The sequence below is a fragment of the Thermobia domestica genome, chromosome 10 (genome assembly GCF_964235325.1).
Source record: "Thermobia domestica chromosome 10, izTheDome1.hap1.1, whole genome shotgun sequence".
NCBI lineage: Eukaryota > Metazoa > Arthropoda > Insecta > Zygentoma > Lepismatidae > Thermobia > Thermobia domestica.
In genome coordinates this window covers 1,988,272-2,001,307 of record NC_137463.1, presented here as the reverse complement: position 1 = coordinate 2,001,307, position 13,036 = coordinate 1,988,272, and positions in this window count along the sequence as shown.

The following is a 13,036-nucleotide window of genomic DNA, read 5'->3' as shown; positions in this document are numbered from 1 at the left end:
GGCGCAAAAAAAAAAAAAAAAAAAAAAAAAAAAAAAAAAAAGTTTAACGAACGAAATCAAATTAGTGAAACAAACGAAAACAGTGATAGAAGATTCTTTATCAAAATAGTGTTGATACAACTAAAATGTCAAACTGATATGTGTCACTTTCAAAGACGAAAAGATTGAAAATTCAATAACATGTTAGTCAGTAGTCTCAATTAATGATTGGAAAGTGGAGTGTGAGATGCGAAGTAGTGAACCGCACACTGCACTGCCCAGTCATTAGGAAACCTCTTCTCTGACAAGAAAAGATCGAAATACCTGAAAGATGTGGTAACCGGTGGGTGAAGAAAGGTTTTACACAGCCTGCCACATCCTTTGAGGGAGTGGATCGAAGTGCATAATATAAGCGCGCATTAAATGATGAACAGAACACAGTGTTTGTCGATCTTCATTTCTGGTTGCTTGTGGACAGGTTAGCAGTGCATTTCATCCAGTTCAACGTAGTGACGCTTTCATTTCGAATGAGTAAAACATGCTGCTGCTATAGATTTCAATAGTAGCAAAAAACCCTTGTGCGGTTGGAGGAATTGTTTTGGAATCCATCCTGGACATTGACTGTCCTGTCATTTTACGGTTGTCATCACTGGCGAAAATCCCGCGGGATGAGGGGACATGTCGCCTCCAATCTTGGAACTGGAGGGACAGTCCCCCCAATAATCCGATTTGAAATGTGTCTTTTGGAAAGAAATGTGATGATTTGTGTCCGATTGCCACAAAGGAAAGTGATATAAAATTGATGTTTCCCCGGAATAAGCCTTAAATCTTCCCGCCTCCCAATGTTGAAGACAACTCTGCTCCGCTGATCCTCCACAACTTGTTCAACTTCATAAATATTTTGAACATCGCTAAAACAAAACAAATATATATATAGACAGATTTGCCCCGCTGGTTGTCATAACAGATCCATTTTCACCAGAAGTGACAATACAGATAGGAAACTTTTCCGGTTAATCCGTACACTCAGAGAATTTCATACTTTCAGACGTTGATCCTTGTTAGCTGCTGTCAACTCATGTGGTAACCATGACTCCTACTTTTCCATCTTACCTGTGCACAGGTCCGTCAAACGACTGTCATGGTGTATACTCATTTCGCCTTTAATAGCACGAATCTTTTTCAAAGGACACGCGGTTCCTTAGATCTCAGGAGGGAGAAGCCTAAGCAGAGGCGGAAAACGGCCCACCCGGAGAATGATGTTTAAGGGCCTTAATGAATACCGAGTTGGTCTTAAGTCAGAGCTGCTCTTTTCGGAATGAACCCTTAGCTGGAGACTTGGATGGCTAAACCTCCGCCCCCACAAAATGTAAAGTTGTGTATACGTATATATATATATATAGCCAAGCATTATTTCACATTCTTTATTTTCTACAGTCTGAAAATCTTTGCAATGAATCGTGCATGTGCAATGACTGTTTATATTGAAAGAGATCTGAATATGATACGATTCCATCATCAAAATTATGAAGGATTTGATTTTCATGAATAGTACATGCAAATGAGTGAATAAATTATAATAAACTTAATTTTATTGCGTTATATAATAATCTATCTTTGTAGATTTGCTTACTCAGTAACTATCCAATTACGGAGGTGACAAATAAGGAAGTAACTTTTGAAAACAGAAAGTTTAGAGAAACGGTTTTAAAACATTTCTGATAAAGGACACTGAGTTTGATGATAAATAATTTCTTGTTGACTTCTTAAACACTAATTAAATTGGAACATTACTACAATATATTAGCATTACAGCCTAAAATATTTTTTCTACGAACAGCAGTTAGGAATCACATACCAAAATGAAGAAAAACGGAACGAACAGCACGAATGTTTGATGTAAAAATTCGCATACTTTTTGACTACACAGAGGTGATAACGCATTTGTCAGTCATGTTCTTGATGTGTTTGCAATTCTTACAAAATACGCGAGTAATGAAGTTTATTTTTTACATCAACTTTTACAGCAGCATTTTTCTAAAGACAGAAGATGATTTCCCAATTTCATAGATAATTTCATCATTAGAGATTTTTTTGGAGAACACCCCTTTCAATAAGCATAAATGATTCTAGAATATGATTTCACAAAGAAGAACGTGTACGAGTTTTAATTAATTTAAGATAACTAAATGATCGTTTACACGGTACTTGAGTAACTGAGAGTTATAAAATATTTGTATACAGTAAACAGTGTTTGGAAGGTGGAAACATGCATGTTATATCTTAGTAGCAACATAAGTAACACTGCTTACACGGATGAATTTCGTTGCACATCTTATAAGACTGGCCTTCTGAAAAAGAGACAATGCATTCCTCGGGTTCACTTTCACCCTCCGAGGCACTACACTTAGTAGAACTGTCATATTCTACAGCATCTACGTCGGGTTCTATGTCAGTACAGTCTTTATTATTTGCTTTATCACAATTTATCTTTATTATTTGCTTTGTAGTCTGACAGTTTTCCGGAGTTTTTTTAATTTTAATTTTTAACAAAATTCAACAATTCAGATTTCAAATTTTCACACTCAACTAAACATTTTCAGCTATCTCCTGCAAAGCACCTTCTGGAACACCCTCATTTAGTAAATCAGTAAATCGGCGAGGATCAAGACAAGAAGAATCAAAGATTAATTTTTTGTTGTTTGTAAATCTATCATTTAATCTACTCTAGATTTTGTCGAGCAAAGGTCGAAATATCCCAACACGGAAGCTAAAGACCCATATGATCTGTGTCCTGCATACATTTCCCTAGGATGAATTATTCCACATAATACACGCAAAACTACAATTCAAATTATATTATTTTTAATATTACAATTAGTAGCGTAACTAAGTTCGCATGCCCCAAACATTCCACAATGTTTGAAAATGAGCCCCCGTCAATATTCGTGCACTATTGTTAAATACACCGAATTAGAAACTCCATCTTTCTACTCCCTTTCCTCCTTATCGACTCGAACTTTTAAAAAACTATGATTGTATCAGTAATGGAGACCACCTTTTACTCGAGTTTTGAAAACAAGTACAAAAACAAAATAAAAATAATAAGTAAAAAAAAAAAAAAAAGATTGGGGTGCATTATTTCCCGTGTACTTTATACAGGGTGTCCAATATACAATACAACCCAGAGTTTGGGATAGTAGAACTTTTGAACCTGAAGCGATACACAAATAATGGTTATACCAAAATGAAGCTTTGTTCATGCATATATTTTTAAACTAGAAAGCAAACATTGAAGTACACTAGGAAGCACAGAGTGTTGCCAAATGTAGCCAAAGGTGTTTTTTTTTTTCTTCTTTTGCAAAACATGTAAATTGACTCATAACTCATACTTCTGGATGTTATGTCGTTAATTTTCAGTTTGTTTAGTTAGAGTAGCTTGGAAACTATGGAGCAGAAAAGAGAATTTTTCATTTCCATCGATAACTAATCGGGTGAGGCCTCTGTACGGAAGAACTAGGGAAACTGTAGTTTTCATAAATTAACACTCTGAATCGGCAACATTGCTGATGTTTCAGTGCATCAAAAGGTGCGTTAAGGATCTGTCTACATCATGCAATTCCTGAAAACAATGAAAAAGAAACTTTGAAATTATCATGATAAAACTTTTACTTACATGCACCCGGCAACACTGCTATGCATTTCTATGGGGCTACTTGAAGCAAAAGGCATACAAGAACAATCCTCGAACTATACAAAACCTTGAAACGAACATTCGCAGTGCCATTGACAATATTAACACTTCTACTCTTGGTATGGTTGCTGCCAACATGGTGAAGCGTGTGAACCAGTGTTTGAATCAAAACAGGGGACACTTCAGCATCTGCTGTAGAGCTGATAACTCATTGCGTGGTAGTAGCAGTGTTGCCGGGTACATGTAAGTAAAAGTTTTATCATGATAATTTCAAAGTTTCTTTTTCATTGTTTTCAGGAATTGCATAATGTAGACAGATCCTTAACACACCTTTTGATGCACTGAAACATCAGCAATGTTGCCAATTCAGAGTGTTAATTTATGAAAACTACGCTTTCCCTAGTTCCTCTTTACAGAGGCCTCACCCGATTAGTGATCGGTGGAAATGAAAAATTCTTTTTTCTGCTCCATAGTTTCCAAGCTACTCCAACTAAACAAACTGAAAATTAACGACAGAACATCCACACGTATGAGTCAATTTACATGTTTTGCAAAAAAATTGATTTACACCTTCGGCTACATTTGGCAAAACACTGTGGTTCCTAGTGTACTTCAATCGTTGTTTCCTAGTTTAAAACAAGGCTTCATTTTGGTATAACCATCATTTGTGTATCGTTTCAGGTTCAAAAGTTCTACTATCCCAAACCCCGGGTTGCATTGTATATTGGACAACCTGCATATACGATAAAAAAAATATCCCAATCTAATACCTTGTTAATTCCCACAGTTTTGTAATGTCTTTGTTACTCTTGGATGAGAACATGAGAGAGAATATTTCATGAAAATCTTTCTACAGTAAGGAAACCGTGTTAGACATGGAGTTGGAACGACAGTTCTGGCGTTGAAAAGAACGGGTACCTTGAGTACAGCGGTGATGTTAGAAATCGGTCCCGTGACCTGACACCCAGGAATTCGGGCCCCACATATTTGGGTTCAGGTCCCTTCTATTCGATATCAAATATATTGCGTTATCCCTTACTGACACGCATCATTACAGTACTGTCTTGTAATGTTCGGTTGAATAACATTCAGGGAGGATAACAAGGAAACTTACTTTTATGAACAAAAAGCATGGAGAATATGGCATGAACATCCCTTGGGGCCCGATTTCTCGGGCTTCGGGCCCCAAGCCAGATTTATGAAATCACCGGTGTGTTCAGGGGAAACGACGTTTTCCAATGCAACAACCCACGTCCAAAAACTCCATGCTTCATTGGTAAATACAGTAGAAGGGACCCGACCCTATACTTTCGGGACCCTATATCTGGAGACATCAGGCCCCGGGCTCGATTTGTGAAATCACCGCTGTGCTCAGGGGACCACGACTTTTCCAGTACCACCTCCCACGTCCTTTCATATTGATATATATTAATCATAACAGAGCTCAATCTGCGGTGGTACGACTTCCAAGCTATGCCAAACCCATACAATCGTATATAATAGTGGCATTTTGTTTCTGCTCTTACAATAGTATTTCTCTCAATGTGCTTGAAACTGAACGAAGCGGCCTCACCTCTACAGACAAATCGACCAATTGACAACAGGAACAGAAGTTTCTCTCCAATCATTTCATTGCTTAATAAAAATAATAAAAAAACGAACTAATTTATTTTAGCATTGAATGAGTAAGTAGAGTGCGGTAAAAGAAATCGCTGGAGCTAGCAATGTTTTCCCTTGAAATGATAATGCTAATATTTTAGCACAGAATGGAATCTTTCCCGATAGCACGCACTTGAAAATGAGATTCATAGGGCACATCATCTACATTCGTCAATGTGAGTTTCCAAACAGTTTAAATGGAGTTCTGTACTTACTGTATATTTTTGGTAGTAACAGGTAGGAAGCTGTTGACGAATTCAAACTTAACTGACTTTAATAAATAAACCTGCGAGATTATGACTTGCGTGTTATTTTATTGAAATCTTAGAAATTCTGTAAAAATTCAATATTTTTTATTTCTAATACTTGAAACAAACAACTTGCGTTATTACATATAGACATAATATGTTAAGGTTTTCATGCTTGTACAATACGCACTTATGTACATAAATATGAAAATTATAGTGCTTTCATTAGTATGGTCATTCCAAGTTTTGCAGCAATTCTTTAGCAGCATGATGCCTGTCAGCAGATAAGAGATTGAAATGATCGATATTTAATAAAAAGCCCCAATACACAATTAATATTATAATTTTAATATTTATATACATCGACATATCAAATATGTACTATTTCGACATTTCGTACAAACTCTTGGTTTCTCAGTGAAAAATAGAGAAACTTCTGTCAGCGACCACTCTCTTAATAACTTACAGTGTTGGTGTATTTTGAACCCCTATTCAAGGACTATCTCTCACCTCGATACCGGGCGGAAGGTAGAGGAAAACACGTGGAATTACTCTTAAGTAAAGTCGAATGAAATTCTTAAATTAGAGTATTAAAACGGATTTGAATATTAGTGAAAACGAGATCAATATTATTGTCAAAGGCACTAAAAGCTGAAAATCAATTACATAAGACTATTATTTATGAACTAAAAAAGAGGGTGCGTGTCCATGACTTATTTCATATTTATAAATTTACATTTTTTTTTAGTTTACTCTCGATGTTTACACACTGAGGCTACGGGAGATGCTGATAGTAGTGTAATGAAAGAATTGGGATAACTCCCGATAAATTGTATGCACATGGTGTTTGTTCACCACAAACTGGACTTGAGGGTACCTGGGATCGAACCATACATCAGAGATGAGAGCTCAAATTTGAGAAAAATGTAGCGAGCAAAGACAGTTTTTTGCTTTTTTTTCTTTCCAAAGAGGTGACTTACTCTTAAGTGGTGAAAAACAGGCATTGATTGTAAGAGGCCATCTTAATTGAAACCTTTACTACCGCAAAGAATTCCTACCCACACTCACATTACACGTGCTTTGTATCCTTGGTGTTGTATAAATTTATTAAAAAAAAAAAAAAAAAAAAAAGGAAAAGTTTAATTTTACAATTTCATAATCATACTAGCTGAACCTGTGCTATTTACACAGTGGACAGTTCTAATATGAGCGTGAATCTCCTTCCCACTTCTCACTATATTGTGACGATGTGCAGTCTCTTTTTTTATTATTTAGCTCGTTTTATTCCACCATAATGTAGAGATCTGCTCACGCTAATTCTGTAGCGGATGTCACAAAGAAATATACTTAAATTACACCATGATTTTCATGGGAAAAGTGGTTTAATCTAGGGGAATGACAACATTATTTATAAAAGGTAAGTTTATTACATAACTAAAATGGTAATATACAACAATATTTAATTTAGTGATTCAACAAAAGTAATGGAATATCTGATAGTTCATTTGATAGATTGATACCTTAATTTAGTTCGATTAACAGGCTAGGTATTGAAATATTTTAGTTATTGGAGATGGAAGATGAATTACGAGTATGCGACTTTTAGTCTTAGTCGTGAGAATATCTGTGCAAGTCCCTTTACGAACACACGTAAAAAACAGAAAGAATTTCAAAGGCAGTGAATTGCTATAGACAAACATATAAATGTAATATTTTAATATATAGAATGTTGAGGGGAGTTTGTGGCAAACTTAGGTTACTAATAGATGATACCAAATGCAAATATTTTCTTTTCTTTATAATTCCATATCCGAGTACGCCTCATTGTGGGTCTACAAGCCTTTGAAGTTGCCAGCTTGCAATAAAAAGTCCCTTTTCCTTTATTTTATACTGGATGCAAACAATGCTTCAATAATGCCCACAGAAGTCTTTATGTTTAATAAATAAGACTTTCCATCCGCGTTTAGATGAATGACGTTTCAAACGCACTGTCTGCGTTTATCTTCGGAGTCGTATTAACTCGGGAACTTGTTACACAATTATTGTGGTAGGAGTCGTATTTATTGAATTATAAAAATCTCCGTAAAATTATGTGCAATATATAAGGTTTTTCCACTAATAATTATGATTATAATGATTATAATCATCAAAAGTTCGAGATTGCAACATTCTGTGAATCTTGGTGTTAACATAATCTCTCCAAGTATGTCTTTCATTTCAGCATTATTTATTTTGGATTTTTCTCACGTTATTCCATATGCATTCTCATTTGATTCTGCCATGCTTTCTTGGTATTTTTCGTGTCATTTTCATATGTAGAATTTAGCCTAACTCGTCAAATACCAATCACACCTCCTCGTGGTGACAGGTGAAAACTCCCGTACGAGAGGCTCAAAGGGAAGATTTCTTGAAGACTAGTCTTGCAAACCGAAGACAGGAATTGGGATTTAGTTACAAATAGCTTAATTCAAAAAACACAAACCTCTGAGACTTAATTATATAGGTAACGTGATTTTAGTCGGTGCGATTTTTTCTATGGGTTACACGCGCACACACACACACACACCAAAAAAAAAAAAAAAAAAAAGTGAATGAAGTGAAACATTTAAAGTTGAATTAAAGAGCAATCTTTTATTTTGGTACTGCTTTAGTGTGTGTAGTAATCTCTAACATTTCGAAAACATTACTGCCGATTCACTCAATGTATAGAACACATTTCAAAATGTAACACAATGTTGACTTTCATGTGCTCTGTGGTGGTGATGATCAACAATTTGTGGCCTTAGTTTGACAATGTTCTAATTGACATTTTCGTCAAAATTGATTTATATACAGTACGTAACACTAGAAATTGAACTTTATTCAAATATATGACTGTTATTGTTGTAACTTTAAAACCAGACGGTCTACTAATTTGACAAAGTGCTAACTGTTTCTGACTCTAATATAGTATTCAAATAAAAATGAAATGAAATTTTTGAGTTTTACGTCCCACGGTTATGCCGGTTAGGCTAAAGGAGACGGTGATTATGAGAAATGAAGGAAATGGTGGAATGAAGAAAGTGAGAGGAAACAGGAGAACCCCGAGGAAACCCACTCACAGGGTGTTTGTCCACCACAAAGTTTACTTGGCGGGACATATAGTATTCAGTTTGACAAGGTTCTAAGCACAGCTTGAGAAGCTGTTGGAGAAGTATTCCCTTTTTGTTGTTATTATTATTATTATTATTTACGTGTGTACTTTCTATGTTACTTGCCTTACATTAAAGAGATAATTAAAATGTAAGATTTATTCTATTAACTTTACCTTGAGAAGTAAATAATGATATTTTTCTTCCACGATTTTTTATATTTTTGACACCAATTCTGAGCACACAATTTTGTTCCACTTTCTGAATCGTGCTATATAAAAATAACTAAATTGGTGAATCATAGATGTTAAACTGGATTGATGAAAGTTTAATATAAAATTGCTTGTAGCAAGGCTCTAAACTCTGCAAGGATTTACTAAAACATATCGGTGTGTGTGTGTTTAGGATAATGAAGAGGAATCAAGCGAAAATGGAGACGAGACTGAAAATCCAAGAAGAAAGAAAGCTAAATCTCGTTGGAAGTATTCTTTTCATTACTTCTTCAATGTTAAAGGAGAAAAAATTCAAGTGTGCAAAACATTTTATTTGCCGACCATCGACATCCCAAAAACCTGTGTATACTACATACAAAACCAAGACTATGAATACAAACACACCTATTGGAGATCAGAGAGGGAAAAAAAGTAATAGTCGTCGGAAGCATATTTTGCAACGGAACACACAAAATCTTTCCCAACAATGGAATCCCACTCCTGCCGAGCTGATACCAGTAGATTATATCTAGGAAATCATCTGAACATTGCAAAACTGTATGATCTCTACATTGAAAAGTGCCAGAATGAAAACAAAACACCAATAAAGAAAGTAATGTACTACCGAATATTTGGAACGGAGTTTAACTTAGGTTTTCATTTGCCAAAAAGTGACAAATGCGATGTGTGCGAGGCGTATACAATGGCGAAAGAGACTCAAAAGACAATTATGAGAGAGATATTTTGCGCAAGGCCTAAATGAGAGAACACAGAAAATGTAAAAAAGAAAAGAAAGATCTTCCAGTCCTTGTCTCTTCGATGTGCAAAACGTTGTAACATGTTCCCACGCAGATATCGATAGCTTATTTTATAAGAGAAAGTTAAATGTCTACAATTTGACCGCATACTTTACTCTAACAAACAAACAAACAAAAAAAAAAGTGTATTTTGCTATCTGGAACGAAACAATGACAGGACGTGCAGGGAATGGCATTGCGAATGCTTTCACGATAATATTGGACGCAGTGCTCGAAGAAAATGAGATCACGGAACGGAACTGATTACTTGGTCCAATTCCTGTGTACTACAAAACCGTAATTCCCATATATCATATGCAGTTTTGGACTTTTTTGAGAGAAAATCCGAACATCAATTCTACTTCAATGAAATACTCACTTCCAGGACATTCCTGTGTTCAGGAAGAGATCGCGTACAGAGCAATTGAAAAAGCAATGAACAAAACGGACTTTTACTCTCGTAAGAATATTGAAGACTGTACACCGTCACAATCCATACCGTTATTTACATGAAGACGAGTGACTTGAAAGACTGGGACGAGAAGAAAACTTCTAAATTACAAAACCATTCCATTCACTCAAGTAGCTAACTTAACGTTTACTCAAGAATTTACTACCGTATTATTCAAATCAAGCCATGACACTTACGAGCCTCTTAATGCAGCAAGCATCAAATTTCTAGAAACTCCAAGATAACAGGCTAAAGTGTCATGTTTCAGTAGTAGTTTGAGTTGTGTGAGGTTTTCAGAAAAAAAAAAAAAGCATTCAAAAGTTCCTTCTATTCCTGCCCCTGGAAGAAAGTAAGCATTATACTGCATTGTTAAACTTGTAACTAGTATTCGACACATATTTCATCTAATTAAAATATGAATAGTTAAATCTACTCAATTGCAGTTACACCCTTATAGTCTTAAGTGATGCCTGTTTTTTTACGTCATTTTGTTTTGACAAGGTTCTAAGTGCAGTTAGAACCTTGTGCCTCTGAAAATGATCGTTTCAGTAAGACAAGGTTCTAACTGCATTTTACTGATTGTCCAAAACAGAAGAAGTAAAGCCACATTTCAAACATCAATTATTTAAATGTAAACCTTGTAGACAGTTAAATCATCGTGTAAAAACATCATAAATAAAACCATTATTTATAAATTTGTGAGGTGAGTTTATAAATAAAACAACTATAGCCTAATAAAACTTTAAGCGCGTTTTTCTCAAAATATAGTCACGTGCAGCTAGAACAGTTAGAACCTTGTCAAACCAAGGCCACGAATTTTTAACTTCCCATTGATATTTCTGGCATGTTACTCGAATTCTCTTTCTCAGGATGTTTAATTAAGCTAAACTGAGAAGATGTTGGCTACCCACATTATAGGGTATAGCGCTTCAGTAGCAAAAACTTCATTGTAAGAATCAATGTATTGCAGTACTTCAACCAGTACAAAATTCTATGGAAGGGATATATTATTATTATTATTATTATTATTATTATGATCCAAGTAGAGTAAGCATTACATTAGGTAGTCATTGATCGAATATTTCGCCCGAGCGTTAACGACGAAACAAGTTATCACTAAAGTAATAGCTCCTTTCACCGCTAACCACACATAGGTAAAAATTCTAACAACAACCTTAAACTTGCGAATAGAATAAAGCTTCAGCATCATTTGAACTGAAAAAGAACATAAAATAGTAAGAATTCGTTTATATCAATATATTCCACCATGCACACCAAAATGAAGAATACGAGGTGACAATTTCCAGGTCAGAATAACGCCAATGATACGCATAAAACAGTAATTATATTTGGTGCTAAGCTCGATACTTACATCTCTTCAAATGACATGGACAACTTATAACAATAGAAAATGTGGGTGTCTCCTGATTACAAAAATACAAATGGATACGCAAAAATTTCCATTTTTATATGAATTGTTTGCAGCAGTGAGTGGAAATTGCTTCTCTTCTCATAAAGTGTTCGCGACGAATGCAGCTTCCTCTTTGTCCCCGCTGCTCACGTGAGTCCCAGCTACCAAAGTGACGTAAGCACGGGTAGGACTGTGATGGCTGCTGTCGATGGCCAAGGCCGACAGCTGCTTCGTCTGCCTCGTTGCTGATATATCCGTTGCAAGAACGTACAACGATTAGTTACACTATTTGTTTAAAAGCAGCAGACTTTAAAATGAAATGATTCAATTGTCTGAGCTGGGCACAGCAAAAATAATGCACAAATAAGTTTATTACATTATTATTATTATATACCTAGAAGTGGACTTACGCCAATATAAAATTAATCGTATCTGTTTCACATTTATATTACCCATTTTCCATACAATAACCAAAAATATGTTCGATATACATTAAACCATGCGTCTTCTTTTCCTGATCAGAGCAGTAAGACTTTCCTGAGGAAGGATATTCGAGTAACATATCACAAATCTAGATGTGTTTGTTGATCTTCATCGTCACAGGAACACGTATAGGTCACTATTATGTTGACTTATAAATATTTTAGTGTTTCGTGTAGGAAACCGACTAAGTTGAATAACACGTAAAAAAATACGTGGGTCAGTCAGAAAGTTAGTTGCACTCCTTCGTAAATATTTTCGGTCAAAGGCTATTTTGAAGAAACTATGTGGCAACACTGCAGACACGTAGCGGCTTTCACGAGGCAAGTGGAGATGTTCTGATAATCAGTGGTAAACATGTCTCGACAGCTGCAAGTGGCGTCTAAATTGGAAATGCGTGCAGTGATTCGTTTTTTGTGGGCAAAAAGATGTAACTGCATTGAAATTTATCGGCAGTTGCATGAAGTGTATGGTGAAAATGCAATGTGATGTCAAGCCTTCGCTAAGTGGTGCAACATGTTTGAGAAAGAATATACAGATATTGATGATGCTGAGCGCGAGTTTAGGTAGGAAATGTGGGATCACCCTCCTTATAGCTCAGATCTTTCACCGTGTGACTTCCATGTGTTTGGTCCCATGAGAGACGAACTTTCAAAGCGACGGTACAGCTCGGATGACAAGGTGAAAGCTGTAGTTCAAGAATAGTTATCGGGTATTGGACGGGATTTCTTTGCAGAAGGCATAGAAAAAAATTTGTACCACGCCTCGACTAATGTGGAAGTAATTACATTGAAAAGTAGACTGTGAATGGAACTTTACGATACAAATAACGTTATTGTAAAATTTCTATCCTGTTTTATTTTCTTAAGCAATGCACCTAACTTTTAGACTGACTCTCGTATTTGTGAAGTCGAAACTTATTACCATCTAGCTGCTATGATGAGGAAAAAAAAAAAAAAAAAGGAGGGGTTTGG